The sequence below is a fragment of the Catharus ustulatus genome, chromosome 3, assembly GCF_009819885.2.
Source record: "Catharus ustulatus isolate bCatUst1 chromosome 3, bCatUst1.pri.v2, whole genome shotgun sequence".
NCBI lineage: Eukaryota > Metazoa > Chordata > Aves > Passeriformes > Turdidae > Catharus > Catharus ustulatus.
Window position 1 is genome coordinate 119,334,948 of NC_046223.1, and position 12,007 is coordinate 119,346,954.

At 53.3% G+C, this 12,007-nt stretch overlaps 1 protein-coding gene across 2 annotated transcripts in view; it reads right to left on the reverse strand.

Annotated features, from left to right (window-relative positions):
• The window catches only part of LOC116994221 (interferon-induced very large GTPase 1-like), a 43,816-nt gene that overhangs the window by 15,187 nt on the left and 16,622 nt on the right, over window positions 1–12,007 (reverse strand). The window contains exons 1-2 of one of the 2 annotated variants that reach the window (XM_033055757.1): window positions 2,926–2,964; window positions 1,494–1,681 (exon numbers count right to left, since the gene is read on the reverse strand). The gene's annotated coding sequence lies outside the window, so the exon portion shown is untranslated. Of the gene's footprint in view, window positions 1–1,493; window positions 1,682–2,925; window positions 2,965–12,007 lie in introns of those variants that run through there. The other variant, XM_033055756.1, reaches the window with a different exon arrangement.

The following is a 12,007-nucleotide window of genomic DNA, read 5'->3' on the forward strand; positions in this document are numbered from 1 at the left end:
CTCGCTCTCTTACTTCCCTCTCTTACCACCCTCTTACCTCTTACAACTCTTAGCCCTTTAAACTCTCTCTCTTAGCTCTCTCTTACTACCCCCTACTCTCTCACTGCCCTGCTCTGAGCTGCGGCTGGCAGCTCCTGGCAGGACCCTTTTTACCCACGCCCTTTTGCAATAAACCACGCGTTCCAAGACCTGCCTAGAGATCTCTCTGTCTGTCCCGACCATCCTGCCCACCATCGCCTCCTACAGTCTCCTACACCACTGAGTTTAAAATCTCTGGTGACAGTAGGAAAAGTGCCTGCAAACCTTCAACCCTGGCCTGGAGGGGAGCAGACTTCATGCTACTCAGGGGTGAGTTACAGAGAGCCCCTGGGAAATGGCTCTGGAAGGTGCTGGGGTCCTGTCTTGGGGACGGTTCTTATCCCATAGCCAGGTTGGTTTTAGTTCTGGTTTCTGTCTGGAGTTGCAGCGTTTCCCCACCCTCTGGACTCAGGAATATCACGATGGGCGAAGGATGGCCCAGGATTCTGTGTGGGGTTGGGGCTGGGGCCTGCGCTTCCCTCCAGCAGCAGTGATCAACACAGGGATCATGCAGCACAGTGGGTCTGACCTGAGATCCTCTGGCACTATGGGATGTTTTTTCTTTTGTTCTCCTCCTGCTTTTTTTGTTGCTTCTGCACTGTAACCAGGGCTTGCCAGCTTGCTTCTCAGTTTCTCTGTGCTTGGGAGCCCAGAGCCAGTGCATGCTGGGCTGAGGCCTGGGAGCACACGCTAGGCCCACCAGGACTGAGTCAGGACCCGCCTCTGGGTTTCTGGTTTTTGTTTGTTGCTGCTGCTGCTGTTGTTTCTTTCCCTTGATATATATAGGTATTTATACTCTAGTAAATACCTGCTCTTTTTTTTTCCCCATATCTTTGCCTGAAAGTCCCATAATTTCAAAGTTATAATAATATGGAGAGAAGTGGTCATGGGTCACAGCCACTAAACATGAGGAAAAGTTGTGCTCGTCACCCTAAATTTCCTTTCACAATAAATTAAGCCATGGAGTTAATCAAGGACAGCCAGTTTATCTGAGCTTTTTGGATTTCAGTAAAGTTTTCCAGGACCTATCCCAGGACCCTGGTGTGCCCCTTCCAACTCAGGCCCTTCCATCATTCCATGATTCTCACCCTAAAGGATCTGATATTTTCACTTGGCACCAGCCTTTAAATATTTCGGGTTTTTGAAACAGTCATGCAACCCTGAAAACTGTCCCAGTCTCAGTTCACTACAATGCTGGAGACATTTATTGCCTGCAAATAATCCTTCTGAGCATTCCAACTCCGTCCCACTAAGGCCACAACAATCTCACCAGCACAGCTACTGATTCCAGGGGTGTGAGAGATCCGAGGGCTCCTGAACCCTTCCAGAGCCTTCAGGGGCAGCTTTCCCTCAGGAATCCCTGCAGATTTGGGCAATCTGAGCAAGGGCTGTGTGCTCTGATTGCCCTCACCCACCTCACAGCAGATGCTCCCGTTCTCCCAGCCTTGGCTTCCAGCAGACACCGGCAGCCCAGGGCCCCAGCTCAGGGGACACAGCACAGCAGCAGGGGCAGGCCTGGGGCACACGGCAGGCTGTGCAGAAGGAGATGGGAACCACTGGAGAGCTCAGGAGGAAGAGCAGCAGGAAGGAAAGGCCCAAAATCCTAAAGGAGAAGAGCAGCCAGTCAGGAGAAGGCAACCCATGAGCACGGCAGATTCATTGCAGGCAGCACTGGAGGCCAACCCTTCTCCTCCCCTGGGGACAGCAGAACAGGAAAAGCCACTGGCTCCAGAGAAGGGCAGTGCAGCAGCAGAGGAAAGCTGGGCGTGCTGGCAGAGCACAGCAGGGACTTTGGGCACCAAGTGCCCTCACTGGGCACATGTCCAGCTGCTCCCTGGTCAGCAGAGCCCCAGTGTGGGACAGCTGCTCAGGAAGGGAACTGCTGCCTCAGGGTCACTGCTGCACCTTGTCCACTTGAGCCACTTGTCCCAGCCCTGTCCCCTCCCAAATTCTCTCCCACTGCAGCACTGCCAGCGCTGCTTCAGTCTCAGGAGCCAGAGGCTGCCCTGGACAACATTAACTCCAGCCCAGCCACAGCCTGAACCTGCCCCCAGGCACCCTTGGCAGTCCCTGCACGGCTTCCCATTGCTGCAGGAACAGGGAAAAAGCCCCAGCGACCGTGTCAGTGCCCGCAGAGAGGCACTCAGCACATTCAGGGCACAACTCGGCATCCAGTTCAGCCTTGGAAGCAAAGGAGGGAAGCAGCAAGGCTGGCAGCAGGAGCTGCCGTGGCAATGCCTGCAGCCCGTTTGATGGGAAGAGCCCCCCGAGAGTGTTTTCCCCAGCCCTGCCCCCGGGAAAGGGGCTCTGGGAACACGGACACCTTTGTGGGGCTGTCCCCAGGGAGCAGAGCGCTCCGGCTGGTGCCGCTCCCACTGGGAGAGAGGAGAATGCCACCCTCCGTGCATGGCGAGGAGAAGGAAGAAGTGACTCTGGGCTGGGGCCAGAGCACCATGTGCCGTGCGTGCCCCTGATGGGCACGGAGCTGCCCTGCTCCCGAAGGAGCGGCTCGGGGGCCAGGAGCCCCCCCGGCATCAGTGCCATGGCTCTGCCCTGCGGGGAGCGCAGCCATCCGGCCCCAGCTCTGAGCCCGGCCCCCTCCCAGCTCAGCCCCCGCAGCGCACACGGCTCCCCCGAGCTCCCCCAAAGCGGCTGCCAGCAAAGGCGGCTTCCTGCAGCCCTGGCTCGGAGCAGACAGCGCCCGCCCGCTGCCCTCAGAGCCCTCTGCTCCTGCCCTGCCGTCTCCGCAGCCGTGGCAAACACACGCAACAGGAGGCAGGAGAGCAACAAGATCCCGCTCCCTGCTGCTCCCGGCTCCCAGCCCACAGCTCATCCCCAGGGCCCGACCTTCTCCCGCCGTGTCCCGCAGCTCCTGGCACGGGACAAGTCCGGCACAGCCCCTCTTTATGCAGCCCTGGCTCTCCGCTGGGAGCGGCTTACAGAGTCAGTGAGCTAATTCCGAGAAATCAGGCGTTTTGCTGCATCAGAAAGTGAAAGTGGAACCTTTCTTCTGGAGTCAGATGATCGAATTACGTCCAAATTCCACACAGCTGTGATTTGGGGGGCTCACAGTCAACACTTGTCTGTTGCAGACCTCTGACCCTTAGTTACAGTGGCGATTGCTCTTAATAATGTAGTAAACTGTGACAGATATGCATTCATGTAAAAAAGCAGGAGAGGGGCTTTGGATGAGAGCCTGGAGGGACAGGTCTAGGGGGAATGGCTTCCTACTGCCAGAGGACAGAGACAGATGAGATATTGGGAAGGAATTGTTCCCTGGGAGATTTGTGAGAATGGAATTCCCAGAGCAGCAGTGGCTGCCCCATTCCCAGAGAAGGACACCTTCCACTGTCCCAGGCTGCTCCAAGCACCGTCCAACCTGGCCTTCCTTGGACACCTCTCCAGCAGAGAAAGCAAAGCAGGAACAGTGCCTGGCTGCAGCTTTCTTGGCAGGGGACATCCCACACCTGACAGGAACAGAGCTCTGGGCTTTGGCAGAGGATATTCAACACCAACCAGAGCAGGGGGCCTGGATTGCTTTTCCCTTGGCATGTGGACACACAAATCCTGCTCCACAGCCTCCAAACAAGCTCTGCAGTTTGGGTATGGAGAGCTCCAGCCTGCCAGGAGCAGCCACCCCCTGACCCAGGCTGACAAGTGCCAAGGGCTGGAGCAGACCCAGCTGGCATTTGTGCAGCCTCAGGGGAAGCCTCAGCCCCTGCCAGGCAGGGCTGGGACACATCAGCTGCAGAGCAGGGATTTGGTCCCTCCCTGCCCAGGTTAGCTTAGCCTGCCTCCAGAGGAATATTTCCTCCAGCCAAAGAATTCCCTGCTGCAGGAGTGTTACAGGCACAGAATCCCAGCATCCCTGAGGTTGGAAAAGCCCTCCCAGCCCATGGAGCCCAAGCTGTGCCTGATCCCCTCCTTGTCCCCAGCCCAGAGCTCTGAGTGCCACATCCAGCCCTTCCTTGGACACCTGCAGGGATGGGCACTGCAAACCTGCCTGGGCAGCCCCTGCCAAGGCCTGAGCACCCTTTCCATGCAGAAATTCCTGCTGCTGTCCAAGCTGAGCCTGCCCTGGCCCAGCCTGAGCCCATTTCCCCTTGTCCTGTCCCTGTTCCCTGGCAGCAGAGCCCGACCCCCCCTGGCTGTCCCCTCCTGGCAGGGAGTTGTGCAGAGCCACAAGGTCCCCCCTGAGGCTCCTTTTGTCCAGGCTGAGCCCCTTTCCCAGCTCCCTCAGCCTCTCCTGGGGCTCCAGCCCCTTGCCCAGCTCCGTTCCCTTCCCTGGACACGCTCCAGCCCCTCCAGGGCTCTCCTGGCAGGAGGGGCCCAGAGCTGCCCCCAGCCCTGGAGGTGCCCCAGCAGTGCCAGCACAGGGGACAGGCCCTGCCCTGGCCCTGCTGCCACCCCAGAGCTGGCACAGCCCAGGGGCCACTGGCCTCTCGCCCACCTGGGCACACCTGGGCTCCTGTGGCATTAACTGGGGTCATGGTTGGAGACAAGGACAGGACCCTCTGTGATCCGTGTGACAAAATCCTCTTTATTCTTCTGAACCCTTCTTAAATAGAGGGTTGAAATTTCCCAGCTCATGAGAGATGATTGGTTGGGAGTTCAGGCTGCTCAGCTCTCTGACCAGTGAGGTGTCTGCAGCTTAGGATGGAATGTAGTTGTGTGAAATCTCTGTTTGGGTTTGAATATATCTTATCATTGTTCACCCAGGGGCCTTGTTATTGAAGCAGGCTAATCAAATTGCATTTCTTATCTATGGCTGAATTAATTGCCTAGCTACAAGCCAGCTTGTGCTGTGATAATTCCCCGTTTCTTTTTGATTAAAACCATGTAACTTGTTTTCTGTCATTTTACTTGCAATGGCCCTTTGCAGATAATATGATACAGAGATTATGAGTTCAGTTTGAATGAGGCTTCTTACCTGTGGATTTATTGGTCCCATGTCACATCTTTGAAGTGTGGGCTTGTTGCTCCCAGGATCTACTTATGGGGATTTTTTCTTTTTTCTGAATGAAGCAGAGAGACAGGACTTCTGGATTGCTTTAGAAAGTGTGGTTTATTTTTCTCATCTTCTACACAACAAGAAAAGGTAAACTCGTTTTACAGATGTTCCCGGCATGGCTCAGAAGTCCCAAGATGTGCAGGGCAATAATCCCTCAGCACAGGAACTCCCTGCACTCCCTGCAGGGCCAAGGCCTGGGGGCCAGAAGCAGTTACAATCCTCTCCACAGATTTACCTCCCAGCGAGTCCCCAGCAGTTGCTGTGCAGAAGAAAGTGCCCCCACCGTGCTCTGTTTGTCTGTGCTAATAGCCTGCAATCCGCTGCTCTCCAGCCCTGCCTTTGGTTCCTGAGCCCTCAGACTATTTGCCCTGCTGCTCTGCCCCTCCCCCTGCCTTTCCCATAGAAATCCCTGTTTTTATCAAGTTCGGGCAGGTGTCACCCTGGCACCCCTCCCAGAGTGGCCTCCTATCATAAAGGCTTTGCTCTCTGTGGAACGCTGTGGGAGGCTCGTGTCCTTTATCCCCGTGTGGCCGAAGAGTGAGTGCCCAGGAGAGCTGGCAATGAGCAGAGCTGGAGTCACTCGCCGCTGAGGGCCGTGCCTGTGGCCCTGGGGACATCCCCTGCTGGACGCCTGTGCAGGAAGGTGGCGGCAGCCCGGCAAGAAGAGCAGCGGAGCCCCGGAGTGCGGCAAGTGGCCCCCGAAGCGCTGGGACTTGTAGCCAGGGAGTCCCTGGAGAGAGCGGCTGCTGCAGGGGCTGCAGGACTCAGCCGCCTTTGGGCCGCTGCTTGTGCGAGGAGAGCCCTGTGCGTTTGAGCAGAGGCGATGTGAGGAGAGCCCGGGAGCCTGGGCTGCCCTGGGAGATGAGCAGAGGATCTCTGAGGAGCGGCCGATGGGGCTGAGCACCTGCCAGCAGATTTCCTGAGAGCCTGTGGGCCCCAGCGCTGCCCGGAGAGAGATTGTGAGTTGGATAATTTGGGGTTTTCTGGGCACTGAATTCTATTCGGGTCTTCTGTTTTCTTCTTCCTGAGAGGGACTTTTATTGTGAAGTAAGGCTTTAATTCATTGGATTTTTAAGCATTTTCCTCATTCTACCGGCGTTTCTGTCTTTTTAAATTCTTTTTGGCACGTATTGGGAAAGCAAAATTTATTCTTTCCATGACCCAGGGGATTTTTCTGTCCCTAAGCTTATTCGTTTGCTTCATATTATTGTTAAGTTAGTAGAAAAATCGGGGAGTGTTTGGGGATGGGTTTGGGGATCGGGTCCCCAGTTCCAAAGCCCTTTCCCTCCTTCCCCCCGTGTTCCAAGCCCGCTTTCCCGGCTCAGGGAAGATCGGCAGGCGGGCGCAGCCCTTTGGCCCAGGGCGGCTCTGGATGCCCGGACTTGTCCCGACCTCCTGTGTCCCTGTGCCAGAGCGGTTCTGGCCAAAGCGCCCTGGATCTGGCGCTGATCTCCAAAGCTGCCCCCTGTCCCCAGCTGCAGCTCCGGCTGTTGCTGCACAAGGCGGCGTAGCCGATGTGTCCGGCGCCGGCATTTGGTGTGCCCCGGTTCCCAGTTTGGCTGGGCTCTCTTTTCAATATCGCCACCCCCTGCCGCTCCTCCGCCCGCGCAATCCATCGCCCCCGGCCCCTTCTGTGCAGAGCTGGCCTCAAAGGACAGTGCAAGAGGGAATCTTTCCCGATGGCTCGCAGCTGTCCTGATTGCCAAGAGTGCAAACACCTGTGTGTGCCCCATCAGTTTGGGGCTGGAAAAGAGTGGGTTCGCTGCCCAGCAGCTGCAGGCACTTGCAGCTGGAGTTGGAGCATGAGAGCGAGAGTTGCTGCAGTAAGAGAAGGAGTGTGCTGGCTGTGCTGTGAGGAGGTGAGGGACGTGCGGCCGGCAAGGGGCAGGTCTGGTGAGAAGATGATGTGTGGGGACTGTCAGGGTTAGGCGGCCGGGAAAGGGACAGCTTGGGGTGAGCCAGTGATGGAGAGTGGGAAGAAGGAGTCAGTGCTGTGTGGGGCAGCTCTAAGCGTAGGGATCAGTAGTGTGTGAAGGTATCTATAAGAGAAAAGAGTCCGATTTGCATGAGAGAGAGGTGTGTGACAGAAGGCATGTAGAGTTTGCAAGTGAAGGACTGGTGGGGATGCCAGTTAAAGGGTGCAGGTGACAGCAGCCGTGTCCGTGTGACATATGAACGGTGCCAGCCAGGCAGCCTAGCAGCAGCGGTGCCAAGGCTTTCAGCAGCGGCACCCAGAGCTCCCCAGTGCCGAGAGCTGCGGCTGCAGCGCGGCCGGGCTGTGCCCCGAGCCCCCCACAGCACCCCCGGTCCTGCCGCTCCGCTCCAGGCAGCTCCGCTGTGTTGTGGTTTGGGGCTTCCTGCCCTCTCTGCTCTCCCTGCAGACAGTGAAGCTGCTCCTGGAGCAGAGACCCTGAATGGAGCAGAGCCTCTGCTGCCACCCCCCTTCCCCAGTGCCACCCCCTGCCTGTCTGCAGCACACACAGCTCGAGTCAGCCCCAGCTGTGGCTCCCCTGAACACAAAGGAGACCCAGAGCAGCAGAGTCCAAATCAACTCCTTTATGAGCAGAGGCTGCAGGGGATGAGGCTGCAGCAGCCCTTCAGCCAGCTCTCCAGGAGGGCTTGGCCCTGGCACTGCCAGCGGGGTTGCAGCAGCTGCACAGCAAAAGCCCCTCACAGCTCCCTGGGGCAGAGCCAGCTGGTGCCACCTTGTCCAGAGCACGGCTCCGGTGCCACCAGCCTGCCTGGACAGCAGCAGCACTGCCCCCAGGGCTGCTGAGGAAGGTGCTGGCACACAGGATTCTCCACACGGGCCATTCCAAAGGCTTTTGCTCAGCAGCCAGGCCAAGGGCAGGAGCAGCTCCTGCCGGGGCTCAGGGCTGGAGGGAAGGGCAGCAGCCCCAGGCACCTGAGCAGGAGCAGCTGCCCTGGGCAGAGACACAGCAGCTCGGAGACAGGGAGTGAAAGCACTGCCTGAGCCCTGGGGCGCTCGTGTCCCTGCTTTCCTGAGCCCTGAGGCACAACAGCTCCTGCTGGGAGAACAGCCTCAGTTGATGCAGGAGGCTGCAATGAGGGAGGGAAGGATGACAGCCAAAAGCCAAGCAGCCCAGCTTGCAGCCAGCATGGAGCTGGCCTCAGGTGCCACAGCCCTTTCTCTGAGCAGGACACCTCCTTGCTGCAGGAAAACTGCCTCTGGGGCACTGTTCCTTGTTGGGATTGTTATGGGTTTGTATCTTCAAAAGAGCAGAGCAGTTGTTGGTTGCTGTAAAGTTGTTCATTACAGGAGCACATCAGTTTCAAATGCAGGAGTCTAAAGCTATCAGTTCTGTATTAAAGCTTTCACTGGTATGAATGAATTGTTGCTGATGTTTGTATTCATGTATGTCTACCGACTTGACTAGAACTGTTGTTTGTGTTGCCTATTTGGTGTTAATGTTCTATGTCTTTGTAAATTGTTAATGTTCCTCGATGTTAATCCCTTCTCCTGTCCCAGTAGCTGCCCTTGTATCCACGCCCACCTCCACTACTCCCTCTAAAATGGCGTGTGATTCAGCAAGTGCTCGTGGGACACCATTCACTGCTAAAAACCCTTAAAAACAATGAACCAACATAACATCCAGGACTAAAAATGGTACTCCTGCGTTGAGAAAACAGTGGAGAAGAAGAAATCACCAACCAGAGTTTCTTTGCCATGTCGCCATGACTTAAACAGCACTCATCTGGCATGACACCCCTAGACCACAAGCCAGCAGATGTCTTCCAGAGGATTCTTGTAAACATGGGAGCCGCAGCTCTGCCAGGAGACAAAGCTGTGCAGCTCCTCCTCAGCATTGTCTGGTGGGAGCAGTGGTGGTGTGTGTGACCCCTTGGGCTCCCCAAAGCTGTCCTTAATAAAGGCCTTGAAATGGAGCTGGTCTCCTGGCCCACTTATTTCCGCTTGGGAGCTTGTCTGGGATTGCCACACTGAAAGAGGACCAAGGATGGGACAGCCACCCACCCTGTCGGGCCTCTAGGGACAGGTGCCTACACCAGATCAGAGGTCAGCCTGGGACCTGCGACGCAGAGGAACGCTGGGATCAGGTAAGAGATCAGCAGCGAGTGTGGTGTGAGTGAGACAGGGGCTGGCAGCTCAGACCCCTGAAGTGAGTGTGGACCTCCTTGTACCGCGGTTCTGGACTCCTGTGAGTGGGCTGGCCAGGAAGTGAGGGAGGCCAAACAAGGCCCAGAGAAACAGGTGAGGCACCTCTGGGGACGAAGAGGGCCCCCTCTGGGTGTGTGGAGGCCGTCAGTGTGAGTGGCACACAAAAGGGGGTACACCCCCATTAGTCTGAGCTATGCAGCCTCGGTGACTCCGGGCGTGCAGAGGCCTAGGCATTGTGTGAGTGGCACGCATTGCTAGGGATAACACCTTATAGCTCAGTGACCCTGGTAGGAAGGCCATCAAGCTATAGGAGGGCCGTCTCAACATATACATGGTGGGGGAGGTTTTGGGCTGGTTTCATGGGCTCTGGGCTGGGAACCTTTATTGCAAGAACGTCCCTGGGGCAGTGAGATTAGCACCTTATAGCTCGGTGACCCTGGTAAGAAGGCCACTGACTGTAAGAGGGCGCTCTTGATTAGTTGGATCGAGATGGATGATTTGGTTCCACAGTAGTTTGTTTTACTTAAAAAATTGCCATTTTATCATGTAAACCGAGATTTCTGTTCCATACCTTATTTAATTTAGGAACCTGCCATTTTATTTCTCATAGTATTTTGTTTGAGAACTGCCATCTTTGTTTCATTTCTTACATAGTTTATATATCTGTCATTTTTATTTCTTAAAACCACCATTTTTATTTTATTCCTACACTATCTTCTATTTATTTTCTCTCACAATATTTTATTTCGAAACTGTTAGCTTTATTTATAAATAAATTGACATCTTTATTTTGTTTCCCACACTATTTCTTTAAACAGCCATATACTTTTATTTTGTTTCTTACGCTATTTTATTTCTATTATTACAAACATTTACACTACTTTGTTTATATTGTTATCTTTGCATTTTGCGTTATTGCTACCTAAGTAAAATATTAATTTGTTCTGTGATTTTCTGGGGTTTGAGCTTTTGTTTCTATTCTGATTATGGGGCAGTGTGCAGGGAAAAGTGCAGGAAGATAATGGAAGAGAAAGACCTCATTTAAGAATATTCCTACAGATAGCCCCTTGGGGGAAATCTTAGATGATTGGGATAGAAAAGATTTGGACAAAATAAAAATGGTAGAATACTGTACAGGAATTTGGCCTAAGGAAAGTATTTCAGAGGGACCTGTTTATTTGCCATGATACGGGTCTAAAGAAAAATGGTTATGTGTAGTCTTAAATAAGCATGTATTTAACAAGAGTATTAGATACAGAGGAAATAAAATAGGCAGCTTATTGGTTAGAACATGTGGAGAAGGATAAGAAAGTGAAGTGTATAAAGTATCCAAGGAGCAAGATGCAGAAAATGAGACAACACTTGGAAAGGGGTTGGGATCTCTTTGATTGCCTCCCACCGACTCCACCTGCAGTCCACCCTCCTTTGTCCTCCAGCCCAACATAAACTTTAACTGTTTACCCTATTTTAACCTCTACTACCTCAACTGTGTCATCTCCACCATTGTTTACGTCTCCAGAACATACTTCTCTTATTTCCCCTGTACACCTCTTTTCACTTCCTAATTCCCAAGTGTCACCTCCCATTCTCCCAGGTCCCCTTCCAGCTCTTCAGGTTCCCACAGATGCCTTGGCACTCTCTCCCCCTACCTCTGTAATTCAACTCTGTCCCTCCAACCCGTGTCTAACATCCCAAGGTATTCCTATTCACATCCCTGCCCCCAAAACCTCCCAAAATGCTCCTCCTTGTATCGAGGAAGAAATGTCAGGTACGCTAGATGGTGACCTAAAAGGTCACAGCTGTAAGACCAGATATCAGACCAGAAGATGTCAGGATGAGGAGAGGAAAGCCAAATGGTTGTTACCTTTGAGGTAAGTACCCATGGGAGGTGCTAGAGGAGGCACAGGCTTGGTTAAAACAACATTGACTGCCTCAGATGTGAGGAGTTTTAAGAAAGAGATAAAAAGTTTATTAGAGGACCCAATAGGACTATCGTAGCAACTCGATCCATCCTTGGGTCCTAGTATCTATACATGGGATGAATTAGGTTCAATTTTGGGTATACTCTTTTCTCCAGAGGAAATTTAATTAATTTGGACTGCAGCAATGAGAATGTGGGAAAATAGTTTTGGTCCTAGGGGGACAGGAAAAAATACCATAAAATCCACCAGACTGGGATCCAAATGAAGAAGATGGGAGGAGAAATATGAGGGAGTACAGAACTTTCATTATAAGAGGGATACGAGAGGTAGTCCTCAGAGCTAGCAATGCCAAATTAGCATTTGACAGTCAACAGGAAAAGGATGACTCACCAAGTGTATGGCTGGAAAGATTAAAAAGAAACTTTCAGCTGTATTCTAGTGTGGACCCAGAGAGTCCAGAAGGACAAGTGTTAACAAAAATTCAATTTGTAACTAAAGCTTGGGTAGATATCAGGAGGAAATTAGAAAAGTGGGACAATTGGCAAGAAAAGGGTTTGAATGAGTTGTTAAGAGAGGCACAAAAAGTGTATCTAAGGAGAGAGGAAGAAAATACTAAGATGAAGGCAAAAATCATGGTGGCATGATTGTGAGAGAGAGCGTGGGAACTGGAAAAAGCGAACCAACAGGGGCTAGAAAAATTGAGCCAAGGGAGACTGGAAGAAGCAAACCAAAAGGAAAAGTAGAAGAAGAGAAAGAACTAGGCAGGGGCAGGAAAACATCAGGAACAGTTCTGGTTTGCTACTATTGTAATGGAAGAGGTCATATAAAAAGATACTGCAGAAAAAGGGAATGGGATGA